We start from the raw sequence: 19,057 nt of genomic DNA on the forward strand, positions 1-19,057 counted from the left end.
CTTCCAGGGCTCAGGAGATGGAGGCAAGGGCCTTGTGAGCTCAGGGGAGTCTGGCCTACGTATGGAGAGCTTGAGAGAGGAGAGATTTTGTTGTAGGAACCTTGACAGAATTAAGATGCATTTTAATCTTCTTGAAAGATCCTAGTTTATGTGTAAACTTTTGGCAGCATCTTGTAATTTAAAATTCAGTCGTGTTTCAACTCAGCAAGAACTTATTTTTTGAATAATTTGAACTTGAATGTTCTTTGAGATTTATTTCTACAATCCACAGAACCGTCTGTTATGTGCTACGGGGCGGAGGGAGACAAGAAAACACAAATGAAGAGGTGGAGGGTACAGCCCTAGGGTGCTGGGCACCAGCATTCACAGGGCCTGGGTTCATTTCTCAGCCCCACAAAATGCATGTGCATATGTACAGACACATGTTACACAGAAGTAAGGAATCGTGTTTTCTCTTTAATTCCAAACAATGGAAGAAATTATCAGGACATAAGAACTTGTATATGCATGTAAGAGTCATGCTCAGAACAGTGTTAGCTCCTGTCCTGAGCACTTCAGAACAAAAACCCACATCACTGCTCCAACTAAGTAGATCTGACTCGAAACGTGAGATGAAATGAATCAAATATTTCTATCCACTAGCTCCCAGCCCATGCTTTTATCAAGGGGCTGTCAAAGTTCTGCAGAGCATCCTAACTTCAGCACGAGTGAGTGGAGGGAGGAAGGCCTGCTCAGATCACGTGGGTAGTTAGTACTGAGCTGGGACAGACTCTCACTTGCTGGTTCTGGGTGGCACCAGTACAGCAGCATCTAAGAAGTTGTCTAACATGAAAATTCCAGGCTCTGTTCAAGAACTTTCAAGTCAGAGGCTGAAGCATGGGGCCCCAGAAAGCTGTGCTGTCTAAGATTTCTGAACAAATCTGAGGTGTGCTGAAAGTAGAGATACCAGATAACACAATATGGAGAACATTCTAGTTGAGATGTGACTCTAATCCTGTGCCAATCCGCCATCTGAAAACTAAATCCAGTAACTTCTCTTTACTGCTATTGCCACGACATTTTATGTGCTTATTTTATTGTAATATTTATGTTAATTTCTTTGAGAATTTCATGCATGTATACAGTGCATTTTGCTTCATGCTCATCCCCAACTCCTCCCAGAGCTACCCCCACATCTCCCAACTTCGTGTTCTCTTTTTTTAATTGTTATAGCCCACTGGTTCTAATTTGTGATGCCTATATATATATATATATTCATTGGTGTGGGGCCATCCAGGGGAGTGTGGTGGACCAACCAGGGGCCATTCCCTTAAAGAAAACCAATTCTCCCTCCCACAAAACCCATTGACTGTCAATAAGGCCTCAACTAGGGGTCAGGGCTCATGAGCCCTTTCTCCCCCAGCGTTGGGTGTTGACTTGCTTGCTCTGTGTAGGTCTTGTGCAGGCAAGCACAGTTGCTGTGAGTTCATCAGTGCAGTGTTCCTGTCACACACAGAAGGCCGTTTTCTCTACTCCTCCCTGGCTTCTGGGTCTCACAGTCTTGCCTCTCTTCTTGGATTGCTCCTTAGCCTTAGAGGGAGATGCAGGTATCCCATTTGTGGCAGAGACAACACCATCAGTTATCCTCTATACTTTGACCAGTTGTGTTCTGCAGTGAGACTTCTCATCCTGATTGTTCTCGAAAACTCTGGTGAGAGTTCACTGGAACTTCAGAGAACAAAACAGAAAGCAAGCCCATTTTCTCCCTCATTGTTCAGGACACTGGCTTTTATTCTTAGAACTGGGCCTGCAATGAATTATCTGAGAAGATCTCAGAGATCCTTCACTATTCCACCAACACATGAGAAAATCAACCACTCACAATTCGTCTATGCGCCTTCTTTCTGCATTTCCGTGATTTCATTACTAAAAAGAATTCATAGCCTTTGTAATCCCAAGCTCTGTGGGCTTGCAAGTAAACTACTAAAAATGTTATAAGCTCAAACTAATTTGGTAAACAAAAATAAGAATGCAACTAGGACACAAAATGCCAATAGCACAAGTATCTTATGATTAAAACATGGCGTCTCATTTTCATGAGTTTTACAACTAATTAGAAAGATTTATCAGCTTCCAAGAGGAGCCCCCTGGAGGAACCAGGGCCGCACGCAGTGATTAATGATAACCAGTTTCCACACAATGTGGAAAACTACCACACTCTAACTGCTCATGTACAAAGAAGGACCAGTGTCTTGAAAGAGAATTATCAGGCTGAGGACACAATAAAACCACACATGATATTCATCTCCCTATGTCTTTCACGCAGCCTTCAAAGACAAGATCAGTTCTGATCAGCTTCCTAAGCCTTCCTGAGTAAGGGTTAAGGCAGTCACTGTGGCCTGCAAAGGTAAAAATTGCACCCAAACAGGTCTAAGCCTTTTGTGGGGTGCTGGGCAGATTCATCTCTCTAAACCTCGGTTTTCTCATGTGAATAATACTCTATACATATAACTTTTGTTTTAAGAATTATATAAAATAGCACTTAATGGAATACTTAATTCCATTTTAAAATAAATGCCTAGAAAATTATGTTGTTATATGATCATATCACTAGTGTTCAAATTCAGTTTCTGTGTGATCATGTCACTAGCAAGAACGCAACTTCCTAGAGAATAAAGGATGTTTTATTTAATATACTGGAAAGAAAAGAAAAAAAGGTAAGATAAGAGAGAAGAAAACATTCAAAACTAACCCCCAACTGATTTCTGTGGAGCTTCATTCTCTGTTTCAGGTTCCTGTTCTTATGAGACAATTTGATTTTTCAAAAACTTCTGCCTTAGGGACAGTGTAAGATCCTAAAGTCATTTTTATTCAGATTTGGAGAAAAACAATGTGTGAGTGTTTTAGGCACATGAGAGTGGGCAGAAAGAAACGAAGTAGAAGAAAGCTGGTCTGTGCTGCAGATAGTGTGGTAGTCCTCCAAAGGCCTGTGAGCTCTGACCACTCACAGCAAGCTGGAAACCGATTTGAACCTTGATCTTGCTGTGGAAATCCTGGAGTGAAAGCAGAAAAGGGGTGGGCCCTTGGCTCTCTAAGGGGCAGCACATCTGGATCATTGTCCCTAGACATTAATCTCTCTTTCCTGCATCTATCCTCTATCCAGAGAAGTCAGAAAAGTCAAAGTAGCCCATGGCCATTGTGTCATCTGTGTATTTAGTTTGGTTTTTATTTATGTGATTGTGTTTTTGTGGTTCCATTTAACTGCCCCAACTCCTTGCCAAAGGATCAACTGAAAACAGCCACACCTTGCCTCCTCTATTTGAGTCTTCAAAAACAGAGACCATTTTAGCTTGACATCTAGTGTAATTGAATGAATTTACTAGATGCCTAGTGTTAATGCCCTTGGTGAGCTGAGGACCCAGTCAAGGGTAGGGTAATCCAAGAGAAGGCAAGGAGGGAGAGAAGAGATGAAATCATTATTTAACAAGTTCTTTGACTTAGCATTCTTGTGCTCTCCTGGAAACCCCAATCGCACTCCAATGACATACTGTTGCAATCACTCCTCACTTCCAGAGTAGCAGACTCATTTATTGGGGTCACCTTCTCCGTGTGAAATCCCAAGTACTGAGTCATTTGCCTAGCTAGTCCTTGCCCTCTCACAGGTCATGAAATCAAATAGGCCTTGGTCCTATTTGACTTCACAACTGCTACCCCAGAGATGGTTCTTATAGAAACCAATGGCACACCTTTCCACACCTTCCTTCCAACCCTCTGCTCAGGAACCCTTCGACGCAGGGTTACTCTTGATTCCCCCCCCCCCCCATGGCTAAAGAAGACAGAATTCTGAATGTCTACACAGATGGCTCTCAGTCAGGCTTATTCTTGTCTTGACCACTGCCTGCCCTCAAATTGGGTCAATTCCCCTACAATTACCAGCGAATCTAGGCAAAAGTCTAGAAAACCCTGACTGCGTTCATAATTTAGCTCATATTATAGACTCTGTGTTTGTGTTCCCAATACCTCCTCCCAAATGTGATGCAGAAACTCTACCTCCCATTGAAACAGTGTATGGAGCAGTGATGGGTGGGAGGGGCCCTGATGTGGATCTTCTCACCCTGTCTGACAACAGGCTGGAAACTCAAACCCTGATGCCACAGAGTGCCAAAGGCACCAGAACCTGGAAACGCAGGCTGCAGGAGGGCCCTGACAGCAACCCAGGTAGATAAGCCATGGGCTGCAGCTGGCAGAGACACCACAGCAGCCAGGGCTGGCAACTTCCCCACAACTCTCCCCGGCTAGGCCTTTTCTGACCTTCTTTGCATGACCATACGCAGCCAACCAAGGACCAGCAGGCATGCTGTAAACCTGGGCAATCTGGGGATGCACTAACTTTGGTCTAGAATGAACGGGAGAGAGTTATTGGGGGTGTACATTTGGAATCTCCAGATGTCTTGGGAACATGTCACTCTCCACGTGGAACCTCTCAGGCTTTGGACCCAGATCCTGCTCCCTCCCTCCCCTATTATGACAGGAGCTTTGCAGGTTCTTTGTTTGCCCAAGTCCAGAGTGACTGAGCAAAAGCCTGGGGCAGCCAGCCTGCTAGACAAGTGCTCTAGTACTGAGCTCCTCCCCAGCCCTGAGTAATCAATCTGAATGCTCTTCCTCTCAAACAAGGGCGGCCGTCTGCCTAGGGGATTACCTAGGTAGATTTTACTTCTAATGGAAAAGCAGCTTGTAGTATCAGGTAATTACAGGTAATTATCTTTTTAAAACTGACCCTGCTCTACACCACTAGGCAAATGAAATTTTTTTTTAAAGCCTGCTAAACAAAAGATTACGAGTTGAAAATGAAGATTAAAGTTACTCACAGGAGGAACGCCCTGCCATTGAAGGTTCTTTTAAAGAAATATGGACTTTAGGACAGACATTTAACCATCTATTGGACTGGGTCACAGTGCACAAGCACAGCAACCCTTTCAGCATAGACAGGGTATACCTTACTGTTTTGTTTGCGGGTTTTTTTTGTTTGTTTGTTTGTTTTGTTTTGTGTTTTGTTTTTTGTATTTTTTTTTTTTTTTTTTTTTTGGTTTTTGGTTTTGATGTTGTTGTTGTTTTCCTTGCAAACGCCCAAGTTAGGGGCCTGACATTTGTTATCAGAGTATAATTTGAAATACAGGGTTTATTGAAGGTTGTTATCTCGTTAGCAACTGCCACAATTTACTGCATACATACTGTCAAGATTGTTTCTAATCTTTCCTTGTGACTTTTATTGTATCATGTGGGCAAATTAATTACCTTCCTGTGGGCCTGCCTCTCCACCTTCACAATTCAAGTCCACGAGGAAGTGTGATGCACGAGCCCCTGCGTCATTCCTTATGCAATCAAACTTCCCTTACAGCTCTGGCCTGTTTTGACAATTCGGAATCGGGATCCTAACTAGTCTTTTTTCAATAAAAACCTGGATTCAAAGCTGAAAGACCAGAGAAACAGAGCAGCAGCCACTGGAGAGTTCTCACCATTCTTAATTCTCCGACCAAAAGGAGCCAGATATTCTCTCTACCCTACCTTATCATGCCCCCTCTGTCTATAGTCCTCCAAGTCTCTATGGTTAACTAGTGGCTAGCTCCGCCCTCAGACTCTGTGCAATCTTTGTCAGAATACAAGCAAAATATCACACAACACAATCCTGCAGGAAACTTTATGGTACAGATAGAGAAGGGCAGGCGAGGTGGCTCAGTCGGGGAGCGGTGCACACAGTGCAAGCCTGCAGTCTGGAGTCCAGCCTCTGAGACTCACACAGAGGTGCAGAGAGAGAAAACTGGCTCCGCGCATGTGCACCACGGCATGCACCCTCCCCCCCCCCCCCCCCCCACTGTAAGAGGAGTAAATTTTAAAACGCTGAAGAACAGAAAATGTAGTAATCCTTTCTGGGACTCTTTTACAAATTCTCAAATGGGGCCCATGAACTCTGGTGTAGGTGAGGTAGCAATGGAGAACTCAGAGCCCTTAGAGCCCCCTGGGCGGCTGTGGGAGGCACCATGAGTCCAGAGTCTCAAGATGGTGACGCTTGTGCCCTTTCTCCCTCCAGCCCATGTCCGCCTTCGCTTGCTGAATCAGGTGGTACACCTCTTCTTTCCTCTATCCCCACGGGCTCACTCCCAACTTTCCCTCTACAATGGCTGCTTCTGGCTTTTCCTAATCCACTGAGTGGTGGAGCCCTGCAATTGTACCTTTAGGAATATAATATCCAACTTTATCAATAGGCGTAACCAAGGTGGCGTCATGGTCTTACAATTCAGAGGTCCCTCGCTGACTAAGCTCCACAGCTTGATCCAACATTCCATCCCTCACCCCTACTCCTAGATCTCTGACATCAGTTCTACTGTGATGAAACATTTAAGTCCCATGTCCAGGAGGCTCTCGTCTCCCCAGATTTCTGCCCAGAGCTGTAAAAGCTTTTGCTCAATAATTGTTTATGTTTTAGCTCAGAGTGATTGCCAACATCATTAAGACTGACAGGGCCTGTCCACAGACTATTGCCACTCAGAGGAACAGCCTCTGGCTCCATCTCAGCCTCCATACAGACCCATCTGCACATTCAGAAGTGTCCCTGGGGCATTTCTCTGCACATTTAAATTTTAGAAGAGAGAATCTAGTCTAGAAATGTCTCTTATAACACAACGTCAAATTCCTTCTTTTCAAATCCCAACTGTAAGATATCTTTACGAAGTCAGAAAGAACTGCCACAGAAATATTTCTTAATATGTTCTTCCGAATTCAGTTAATTGAAAATAAAGAAGACTTTCTCCCACATGCTCAGGGAAGATTAAGAGTTTCTACCTTCTGTTTTTTAAGGGTTTAGTCTGGGTATCCTGGCTTTAGCATGTCTTACACACACACACACACACACACACACACACACACACACACACACACATATTTCTGAATAACCTTTTGACTAGTACTTCACTATTTTATGTCATAAAAGTTTTCTTTTTGCTAGGTTATTACTGTAACATAATCTAGCCTGGAATTCGCTAGCTAATCCAATACATGGGTGGGGAGATTGTATAAAGTTATGAAGCTGAATGAATGAAGTAGAACTTGTCAATTAAGTAATCTTTGATCATCATTAAGTGGACTGGCCTGTGCAAATATCACCTCTTTTGTGTGCTAGACTAATAGGCTGTCTGTGTTCATGCTGGTCCTGGAGAATACCTTTAACTCTCTTAGAATGTGCAACCAGCACTTGAAGAAGGCCAGTTACAAGTTTAAAAACTTAAATTTGAACACAAACTCGATAAGGTGAAGTGTAAATTACCGCAGGACGATGGACTGGAAGCTGAAGCAACCTTCACACTGATAATAACCAAATGGGAATAATCCAAGCGGAGGCAACATGTAAAGCTGTTCTCCTTCACTGACAGCATGATGGGGAGTCTTCCAAACAGGAACCACGTTTTCTTGCACATGACACTCCTTTGCTCAGCTGAGGTTCTTTGCTGGTTTGGGTTTGTTTGTCTGAGACATACTCTCCACTATGTTAGACACAATTGATCTTGAACTCAACATCCTCCTGCCTCAGCTTCACAAGTCCCGGGGTTACATTACAAATGTGTGTTTCCAGAGGTCTGGCTTCTGAGGTTCTGGCTTCAGCAGGCAAAAAAAAAAAAAAAAAAAAAACGAACTAAAGAGTATGGATATGGGAAAGGACAACAGGAGAGAAAATCAGAACTCCTTGGCACATGGTGGCTGTAAGCGACGACTCGTATACTGTCTTTCAGAGTTTGTGACCCAACAGTGACAAGCCAGAAGGTCTGGATCTATCTATGTAGCCCCTGGTCCTTTTGGCCATTTTCATAGAACAAGTGAAATTCATCTCAGTGGAAAAACAACACACTTCATTGATATGGCTACTCCAGTCACTGGAGGGAGACAGAACTTGGCTGACAGCCCTGTGGCCCCCAGGCTTCTGAAGAGGACACTGTTATTTCCAAATGGAAGGCCAATCCAGCAGCTGAAAGGATAGACAGACCACTGCTTCATTCATTCTGAGAACTGTCAAGAAAGTGGGAAACAAGGAAGTGCATGAATTAGAAGCAAGGATTTACTGAGAAGCACAGCAAATGACCCTAGAGGAAATAGGGCCCTGTTAGCTAAAATAAATAAATGATTAACCTTGATAACAGGCTTTAAGCACTTTGCTGATGACCTCAGGCATCTTTTCCCTCTGCTAGCAGATAAGTAACACATGGTTAACTTGAGTTTAGAGCCTCACTTCTCAGATTTTAATGTCCATATAAATCTGATCTGGGGATCTGGTTGAAGCCCAGGTTCTGACTTGGCAGGCCTGGCATGGGGCCCGAGATTTCTCACTTCTACAAACTAAGGGTGGTGCTCATGAGGCTTGTTCACAGAGGACCCCTTGAATAACAAAGTGCCTGGAGACCACCCGCCCACTCTCTCTCACACACACACACACACACACACACACACACACACACACACGCACGCACGCACACACACACACGCACACACACACACCACTGTGCAGCCAAGCAAATCTGTGACTCTTCACTTACATTAAGCTATCCTTCATTACAACTACACTACTCATCAGTAGTTCTGGTAAGAAGAGGCCACTGGCCTCCCGGCGACTTTCAGAAACACTTGATGGGGAAGGAGATGAAGTCACCACTCCAATGCAATGTGCATTTCATTTACCCGAGTGGCTCTGAGTACAGACACTTCATAGACAATGCTTTTGTCTTATGATCCTAGAGCAGGCAGGAGGCCAATGTTTCCTGCTCAAACAGCCACTAGACTAAGGATTCTAATAAACTGACATTTCCCCTGGCCTCTAAAAAGGGCACCATATGTCATGGGAGCTGAGGGAGGGCAGTCATTTCTCAATCAAAAGAGAAAGGCAAAGCTCTGAGACTCATTGACTGCATGCCTTCCAGGTAGAGCCCTGAGATGACTCTCACCTCCAGTGATGACTTGTCACATCCAGTGAGCAGGGCTATGCAACACTGTGAGTCATGCCATTGTTTGGTCTGTACTCTATTGTGGATGCACTGAGCCGTGGGGAAACATTGTGAATAACTTCTTCTTTCAGGTTAGAGTGTGTCTCGGGATCTAAACTCAAGTCCCATGCTCATGCAGTGGGACCTGACGGCTGAGCCACCTCTCCGGCCCCCTGGGGTGATTCTGCTACTCTTCTGGAGCAGGGATTGGAGGGTGGAGGGCTTCTTGCATTCTTGCTGTCTTTGTCAGTAGGACACCTTGTCTCCCTGGTGAGGCCTCAAAGATGAGACAGAAAGCAGTGCTCCTACTGGTGAAGTACCCAACAAGCCTGTTAGGTTCTTTGGTCAGTGTGATGACTTTCAGAATTACAGTGTTCAAAAGGATTCTGACTTAATTAAGTCCATGCTTGCTAACAAATCCGAATCTCTTTCAATCAATGGCTCACTCTTAACAGCTCCTGAGGTTTCTACACAGAGCAGCTAACAGAATAGGTGTCCCTCACCTCCATGTGCCCTCCGTACTGTCTGATTCTTTCTCTAACACTGAAGGCAAGTGAGTTCAAGGATGATTATCCAAAGACTTAATCATCATCAGAAAGCCAAGGCCACCATAGGCACCACTGGACAGTTACGGGTGAAGTGGTATCTTCTTGCCATGGTGGTTGAGGAAAAGAAAGAGGAGAGAAGAGAGCTACTAAGACTTGTGAACCTGGGGACCATTCCAGTGCTGTGCTTAGACTGATTTGTAAAGGGAAAACAATGTACAAAGTAAGTTTGTTTATTGATTCTCAGCAATAACAGCAACAACAACTGTCACTTTGAATAGGATAAACACTCTAAATGTCAAAAGCTCAAGGTTCCATTGGTAAACCTGCATGAGAACTCATTGATTAAAAGAACATCGGTCCCTTCCATAATTACTATATCATGCAAGATAAATGTGACAATGCATGATACAGTAATTAAATTTATGTAGTACTCTTATGTTAACAACCAGATAGACTCCACGCTTCTATCTCTCTGGCAGTTTTTCCGAGGCCAGGTGCAGGCCTGCAGACGTGAGAGCCTGTTATCTACATCCCTTGCTTCCTATCTCATGTGGATAAAGAGGGCTCCAGCCCCTGGCTATCAGGCCAGTGCCCTTCACACGTGCACATTTAGCAGCATGACAGAGTCTACATTCCTTCCGCGAGTGCAGCATCCTCTGAAGTAAATGGCCAGCTCTGCCCAAGGACACTGGGACATCAAGCCTGGAGCCCTCAATGGCCTGTATTTTCTCCCAACTCACGCACCTTGACCCTATCGTTCATAGACGGGAAACCACTTTACAAGCCACGAGGGCACCAAGCAGCCAGGGAGTAAGCCTCTGCTGACCCCAAAGGTGACAGACCAGGCAGCTATGGACGATGTCCCATTCTTTGCTTAGGCGTGCATCTCGCCTCCACTTCAAGGCAGGTGGTGAGAGAACCAAGAAAGGTCTGAAAACTTCCAGAAAACAAACCACCTTTTCTCCATCACTATTGGAACCAGCAGCCTCTTTCAGAACCGGAAATGAGGGAATCAAATGCTTCTCACTGACAACATCTTGAGCAATTCACCTCCTCACTATAATTCTTTGCCTGATAGGGTTAACATCAGGATTTGGGTCTTCACCTCCCTGGTCTTATTACCCTATTGCAATGACTTTCGAAACACATTCGTCCGCATCACCTCTACAGATTCCTATCCCAAAGAAGATAACAAAGGAATGCATCTTCTGTTGACCAGAAATGCGACCTTAGATGACTGAGTGCCCTGCTAGTGTCAGTTCAGTCGCTGCCATGTTGGGATGTGTTAGGTCAGTTGGGATGTGTTCTTGCCATTGCTCTACATGAGTGTTGCAATTCAGCTTCACACTTGGGCTAGACATTATTTGGCAATGAGCAAAGCCATGTATGACAGTGTAAGGTCTCCAGACAGAGAAACTGGGTGGCCAACCCCCAGGTCTGGAAGGTGAAAAGAAGTGAATTTTTATTCAAGGCCCACTTTTGAATTGTTTTGAGTTTTAAACCATGTAAATGCATTGCCTAGTCCAAATTTTTAAGCTAAAATTTCCAAAGAAGCCATAGAGTTTTATGGAACACCAAGGGAGCATGGAGAGAAGGTGGTGGACCTTTACAGGCACTAAATGAACATTAGAAGAAAATAATGAAGGCATAAGAAGAAGTAACATGCACCAAGGCAGGAAATTTTTATATTAAACTTCCTTTACCATCCGCACACTCACTCAGTGCACCCTTCAGAGAACAATACATAGGAAGTCTTTTTAAAATTATTATTATGTATTTTATATGTGTGCTTCGTGAGGTTGCGTGCCCCACACGCATGCAGCTTTCTTCATAGAGCAGAGTGTGCAATCACTTGTGCTTGTCAGATGTGGATGCTGAGAGGAGAACCCAGGTCCTCTGCATGAACAGTAAGTGCTCGGAACCACTGACCCATCTCTCCAAGCCCCTTCTGAAAGTGCCACTAAGGGGAGGCAGAATAATTCTACTTTTTAAGACAGAAAATATTTTACTCGAGGATTCTGTGTCCCTTTTCAGTCTAAGAAACACGTGTAGTTCACTTTAAGGTCCAAGCAGTTGGTATGTGATGACAAGGCAGTAATGGTAAGGACAAGGCAGGGGGAATGGACAGAGGGTGTTGAAGGTGCCACACCAGGAAAATGACTAGAGAAGTCTCCCCTTCAGTAAAGCTGTTGAGAACGCTACCCAATCTGGTGACTGGAAACAGGCTGAGCATCCTCAAAAGGCTCCTTGAAGGACAGGAGAAAAGGAAGATGGGGAATTACGGTGACATTTTTGTTTTGTTTTGTTTTGTTTCTTTCAGGAAATACTCAGTGCTTTCGGAGCCAGCACAATGGGCCCCACAGCCAAGTTCTAAACTGGGCAACACAAACGATTTTTCATTTATGACAGATCGCTTGATGATGACCAGTAAAACACCCTTTTTGTAGATCAGCAGGGTTTCAGAACCATGACACTTCAACAGCTCGTTTGTCTTGGAGGGGAAGAGCAGCGCCCTGAGTCAGTGTTTGTGTCCTTCCTTGACGATAAAGACAAACATGAGCTGGCAAGCCACCATCCTTGTTTTCATCAGCTGCTTTTCTGTAGGCCCACACCGTCAGCTCTGTGTGAAGAGCGCAGTCAATAGAGAACCATCTTGCTTGCAGGAGGCCAACTCCAGACTGTTTCTTGGCTCCGGAGCAAGTATCTGTCAGTCAGGGTCAGGGAGGTTTCTGTTGCAATTCCTCGAGAAATCGCTTACATATTCTAACTGGGAATCTAGGGGAACTTTCCAGATGGGGACACAGAAGCACCAAGGTGCCAGCGCTTTCCTTCCAGAAGCTTTAAGTACATAGCAATGTGGAGGAGGTCATGAACCGTGACCCAAAATGGAAGGCGAAATAGACTTTGGTGCAGTGGCAAAGCTACCAAGAACTTGGCAGTAGGCCTTTAGTATGGAAGTCGAGCACCTCAGGCAAGGACGCCATTTTGAAAGATGTTAAAGTTTCCTTAAGAGCTGTGACATCACCACAGGTCAAGAATGCCACAGCGAGTGAACCTCCCTGATTATGAATAGATTTTTGTAACATGACCTATCAGTTATTTTTCTGTTGCCATGATAAAAAAAAAAAAATATCCTGACAGAAACAACTTAGGAGAGAAAGCTCTTGTTGTAGCTTACTGTTTAAGGATACAGTCTATTACGGTGGGAAGATCAGGGTGGCAGCAGCTTGAAGTGGCTGGTGATATTGCATCCACAGTCAAGAGGCAGACTTAAGTAAATGCTGCTGTTCAACTCTGTTCTTCCCTTACACAGTCTGAGATCCAGGGACAGCCAGAGAATGCCATCACCCATAGTAGATGGGTGGTCACTCCTCAACCATTATTGATAAACCCTTACAGGCATGCTCATAGGCCCGTTTCCCAGGTGATTCTACCACTACCCATTGGATAACATGTTTTAAAATCCTTTAGGATCCAACCAGCACAGCTTCTCCTGCTTTGTTTCTTCTCATCATCAATATTTAATTTCAAACACACAACTACTTAACCGTTAACAAAAGGTTTTTTTCTAGACCCTGTCCCTTCCACCTAGAACCCCTTCCTTCCTGGCCTCACTGTTTCATGTCATCTGGTGACGTCACTTCCTCTTCAGTTTAGATGTTCCCCTCTCTTACCCCAATCCTCTCCCACCACTTTTTAAACTGCAGGCTTTATTCTTCATCGGGAATGGTCCGGCCAATCAACCAGAAAAAGGTGTGCCATTTGCAATAAGCCTGGAAGGGGAATTATGCAGAAGAAAGAAAGAAGGAGAGGAAGGAGGGAAGGAAGAAGAAAGAAGATTTGTTGTGGCTTCCATGGAAAAGCACAGGCAAAGCAGGAGAAACAGGAATAGAACTAACTGGCTTGAAGAATTTAACTGGATTTTAGAATTTGGGACTTGCTAATGGCTCAATGGATGAAGAAGCACTTGCCATGCCAGTGTGAGGATTAGAGTTTAGATTCCCAGGTAAAATGTGGCAGGTGTAGCAACCACTTATGACCCTCTCACTCTGGAGGCAGACAGGCAACCCTAGAGGCAGGTTGGCAAGCTAGACTCTCCAGAATTGGTGAGCCCTGTGTTCGGTGGGAGACCTGCCTTGATAAATAAAGTGAAGGGTGATCAAAGAAGACATTTCAGGATTTTGCATGCCCATCCATACATATGGCTGCCCACACACATGGGAACACATATACATACATATGGAAAGTAAAAATAAGTTTAGCAGGTTCTGAGATGTAGGCACTTTCCCTATTGCCTTATATTTGGCTGTCGGGTGATTAAATCAGGGAAGTATGTTAAAAGAGGTGGAATGTCAGAGTACATATGAAAGACACAACAAGGAATGCAAATCTTCTAATCTCTAGGGATGGGCTAGTCTCAGGGAGAGTCATACCTCTAAGGTTAGCAAAGGTCTTCATGTCATAATGTCAGAGGAGCATGGCTCCTGCCCTCTCCCACAGTTGAACTTAGTCAGCTGTGACGTCAGATCATCAGGGATTTGGCCTAGGGGAGGAGTCACAACACTTTGACTTTCTTTCCCACATCTAACTTTCAGACCATAACCTCACTGAGTACAGGGGCTGCCTTTTCCGTTGCTGAGAGGTCAACTTGATAGGCTTCCAGGTCTAACATTAGGACCCGCCCAGCTAGGTGACATGCCTTGCTGCATGATGGAGCCTCGTGGGCCACCTGAGTCCAGTGGAAGGGGGTCATGTCTTCACCCTAACACTGCACAACACCAATCTCTCTCCCCCTTCCTTCCCCTAGGGACCTGTTTATCACCAGGAAGGGTCTTTTGTTTTAGTTCTGAAAGCCAGATTTCAGGCAAACACAAGCTTGAGCTGTTTTCAAGTTCTTGATCTTGTTTTTCAAAAGCTAAGCAAGAAAACGAACTAACAAATTCGAGATCAAAACCATTTTTATTCATTTATCTTTCTCCCACAGATAAAACTGCAGAATTAAATGTCAAGGGGCCTTGTGACATTTCTGGCAGTACTTCTGTGTGCAGCTTTTAACTAGGCAGCTTTAATCCAACTTAGTAGGGAGTTCAGAAAAGGCTTTGGGCTAGTCCATGGCTGGAAAGACGTTGCCATGAACTCTGCCAAATGCATGCACATGGATACATAAATAAGGGAAGGAGAATTAAGATTGGTCTTGGCAACATTTTTAATAAATTTAAAAAAAATAAAACCTCAGATTTAATTAATGTATATTATGACTGACTCTATACATTGTATGTTGCTGCCCAGAACCTATTATGTAGTACTTTCAATAGGAGAAGGGAAGGTGTTATAATTTTCATTTTAAGGAATAAGAGAGAAAACTTTCTTATATTCTGAGTTCAAACACTGGTGGCCTGTATATTTCAATACACCCATTTTTCTTAGACAACTTTATAATTTAAGTCCTGATTTTATATATATATATATATATATATATATATATATATATATATATATCTTATATAACAGATAGAATATGTCTACCATCCAGTTCATGCAAAAAAAAAAAAAAATCCTTGCCCCAAAGCTAAGGTTCTCAGCAACTTCGAGTGATACAGTGATGTTCCATCTCATTAGTAATTTGAGCATAAATTTCTTGTAATAAACTTGGAATCGCCTGATCCGGTCTCATGAGTATTGAGTCATGTCAAGTTCCTTTGCCAAACACACATATCATTTAGGGAGAAAAATGCCACAGAACAATCTTAAGAGTTACAGAGAAACATCCATACAAGATGTTTCCACTCCTCACATTAGGAGTCATCGTCTGACCCTGGTCTTCGCTTTGATACAGAATGTCCCTCAAAGGACATGTGTTACAGATTTTACCAGTGTGTGACATTCTCGGGGAGGTGCCCGAATATTTCAGCTACAGGGCTTAACCAGAGGAAATTAGGTTACTGGGCATATCCTTGAAGGAGATATTGAAACACTGCCCTCTTCTCTCCCTGATTCTAGACCCCTATGAAGTGAACACGTTCCCTTGGTCATGCACTTCAGGCCATGATGCATTCCCATGCCCTAGCCCTGGAGTAACTTGATCCATTCGGAACACATCTTGAACCAAGCCCTTCTAAGGCTTTCTCACTCGGATGGCTCCATACCCAGAGGGCTTCATCTACCTTCAGGCCAGTACTCTACCCTTCCTGTCCCCTACCTCTTCCTCCTTTACCTCTTCCTTGTCCTGCTCTCCTCTTCTTCACGCGTGGTGACGGGGATCGAATACTCAGGATCTACTACAATAGAGACATACTCCTAACCTTGGGAGTCTCACCTCTATTCTTACCTCCTGTCTTCCTATACCACTACATCCAGAGTAGTGGTCACTAGAGCCCTCCCTGGCACTTTATTTTGCTTTTTTATCAATTTCATTTCTCCAGGGAGACTGCGTATTTCATCTGGGGTGATTTGAACCCATGTGGGGAACTCCAATAGGCACTGACCAATCACCAACAGGCCAGCTTTAGAAGTGGTATAAAGGAAACACTGAGCCGGGTGGTGGTAGTGGATGCTTTTAATCGCAGCACTCAGGGTGCAGAGGCAGGCAGATTTCCGAGTTTGAAGCCAGCCTGCTCTACAGGTCGAGTTCCAGAACAGCCAGGGCTGCACAGAGAAACCCTGTCTCAGAAAGAAAGAAAGAAAGAAAGAAAGAAAGAAAGAAGGAAGGAAGGAAGGAAGGAAGGAAGGAAGGAAGGAAGGAAGGCAGGCAGGCAGACAGGGAAGGAGGGAGGGAGGAAAGGAGGGAGGGAGAGAGGAAAGTAAAGGAAGGAAGGAAGAAGGCAGGCAGGGAGGGAGGGAGGGAGGGAGGGAGGGAGGGAAGAAAGCTAAAGCCAGCTGTGGTGGCCCACAGTGGTAGCTCTGGCATGTGGGAAGCTGGGGCAGAAGGATCTGTTCAAGGGCAACCTGGGCTACACAGTTGAATCAAGATCACACTGAGGTACAAAGTGAGACCCTCTAAACAAAGAAAAGAAAGATGACACACAAAAACTACTACATAATAGATACAATTGATATAGGGAAAGGCTAACCCCACTGAAGGTAGAGTAACTGGAATCCTGATTTTCCTGCTTCAACTGGAATACCGAAGCATGCCAGAGAAAGAAATAGACAGAGTTGTCACTAACTTCTTTTGGGCCGTGGTTTGTGGGGGAAGCTTCTGAGATTCAGACTCCAGTTATAAACCCCACATCAGTTGAAGGACACGTGTCCGACACCAGACACAACATGACATTACTCAGAGCTAAGTTTGAAGCGATGGGCTGAGTCTTCCCATCATGAGAAGGTGTGGGAAAGGGCTGTGCCAGGGAAAACAGAACAGACAGAGCAAACTCACAAAGCTCAGAAATTCCAGATGCCTGTGGACGGCAGGGAACATGAGACATTGATCGAATGCCTTGACTCTCTGCCCATGGTTGAGTGGCTTTTGCAATAAAACATATAGCGCTGTCATACCAAATGGTCCAGAAGGCCAAACACATGAAATTAATTAGTTTCAAGAGCCAAGGTGGGTATGGCTGATCTAAATGGAACAACACCACTGTAACCTGAGAAGGTGTCAGTAGCAATGGCACAGACCAATAGCTCTAAGGAGGACGCACGGCGTAGAAATGATCAATCTTCCAGGAGCAGGAGGGAAACGCTCCCCATGCAGCATGGTGTTGCTTATCACAAGGCCAGGACTCCCAAGTCTGGTACCAAATGGTAACTGCTGCCTCAGAAGCACAACATCTACTTTGTGTCCTGTCTCTAAGTGTGGTTGTGTTGCCATGTCTTGTCCAAGGATGAGTCCTAGTAATAGGGATGACAATCTGGGTGGTATGGCCAAGCCTACAGATTGATTCTGGTGTCTTCGGGGAATGGATTTCTATAGATTGACCTAGACAGTTCTATTAGCACCCACAATTATTCCTACTGTCGGAAGGCACATGAGTGTCATCTGCCAGGGTAGCTTTCTGAATGGCAGATCAGGTCATACCACACAGCAACATCTAAAGACTAAGAACACATCTAAGATTATTGAGGAGGGCACTGATCAGGGCTGTGAAGACAATCTTATGTTCCATCTACTGAAGACACTTACTTCTCTTTCCTGTCTATGGTTCCCCTTTTGTGTGCATGTGATATATTTATTTATGTATGTATGTATATATGTACACACACACACACACACACACACACACACGTGTAATATACACTTTTCCCACAAGGAAATGTCAATCCCATCCCTAGTACCTTCCTTAACCAAACCCAGGTCCGGCTAAAATGTGAAAAATGAAGAGACAGAGTACAGGCTTCCATGCCAGCATGTAAGGCTCTATCCCTGCTCTGTTTTAAATAATGGCAGCTGTTCCCAGCTCAAGGGGAGAAGGAAAGAAGAGAGGGAGAAGAAAGGTGGTAAAGAAAGGGAGGAAATTTTAACCACTTTGCTCTGCCAAAGGAAAAAGCATAAAATGATATCCATTACACCACTGTGAACCATTGTGATAGCAGAGGTTTATTTTAATCAGAAGGGATTTAATTCCAGAAGGGAAGGTCCACCCAACTCTTCCCTGATTATAACAGAAAGAGCAGAGTTTTCCTGGGGGGGGGGGGTTGCGAGACCTTAGTCTTTATGTCAGTTTCCCATTCTGTACTTCTTGACCTTCACTGACTCTATAAACTCAATGAAGAACAGGAGTGGATGTTAGGTCTCACACTCAGGACAAACGGCTCACTGAGCTGCCTACTAACAAGATGAACGCCTCATCTATTTCTTCTCCCAGAAGTTTGTTTCAAGGGTATCTCCCCGAGAGCGAAAGCTCCATGAGGGCAAGAATCCATTGGGAAGAAAAACAATTTTTATTTACATCTCTGGCCTATTTGGGGCGGGGGTGGGGAGTGGGGGCGGTGACAAGAAAGACAGCCGGAGGAGCAGCTGAGCCATACAGAGCCCAGTTGTTGCCATGTTCCCTTAAAGAGCCATGTGTACCCTGCTACCTTAGTTCCCAAGAAGATGGCCAGAGTCTTAACAACTCACCTAGTTCCTGCCTACTGGAGTATAACCTTTTCCTTTCCCGTGCTCACTGTGTGCATGACTGATCTGCAGGTGGACCTTCAGCCCACTCGCACTGTATCTTAGTCTTGTCTAAGTAGAATGAACTGGAGCTAGCCAGACCACTGAGGAAACACTGCAAAGCCCACATCCCACCAGCCCTAACCACAGAAAATGGGCTGCAGAAAGAAATGGGGACCACTTGGGTCTTGGGGCTTTGAGCCTGCTTCTGGATATCTGCCATGCAATTACTACCTCACTCATCTTAGGGTTTCTGTTGCTAGGAAGAGGCACGATGATCATGGTAACTCTTATAAAGGAAAACATTTATTTGGGGTTGGCCTACAGGTTGGAGGTTTAGTGCATTATCAACATGGTAAACATGGTGATGCACAGGCAGACATGATGCCGATGAACGAGAATTGTACATC

This window comes from Phodopus roborovskii, unplaced genomic scaffold (genome assembly GCF_943737965.1).
Source record: "Phodopus roborovskii unplaced genomic scaffold, PHOROB, whole genome shotgun sequence".
Lineage (NCBI taxonomy): Eukaryota > Metazoa > Chordata > Mammalia > Rodentia > Cricetidae > Phodopus > Phodopus roborovskii.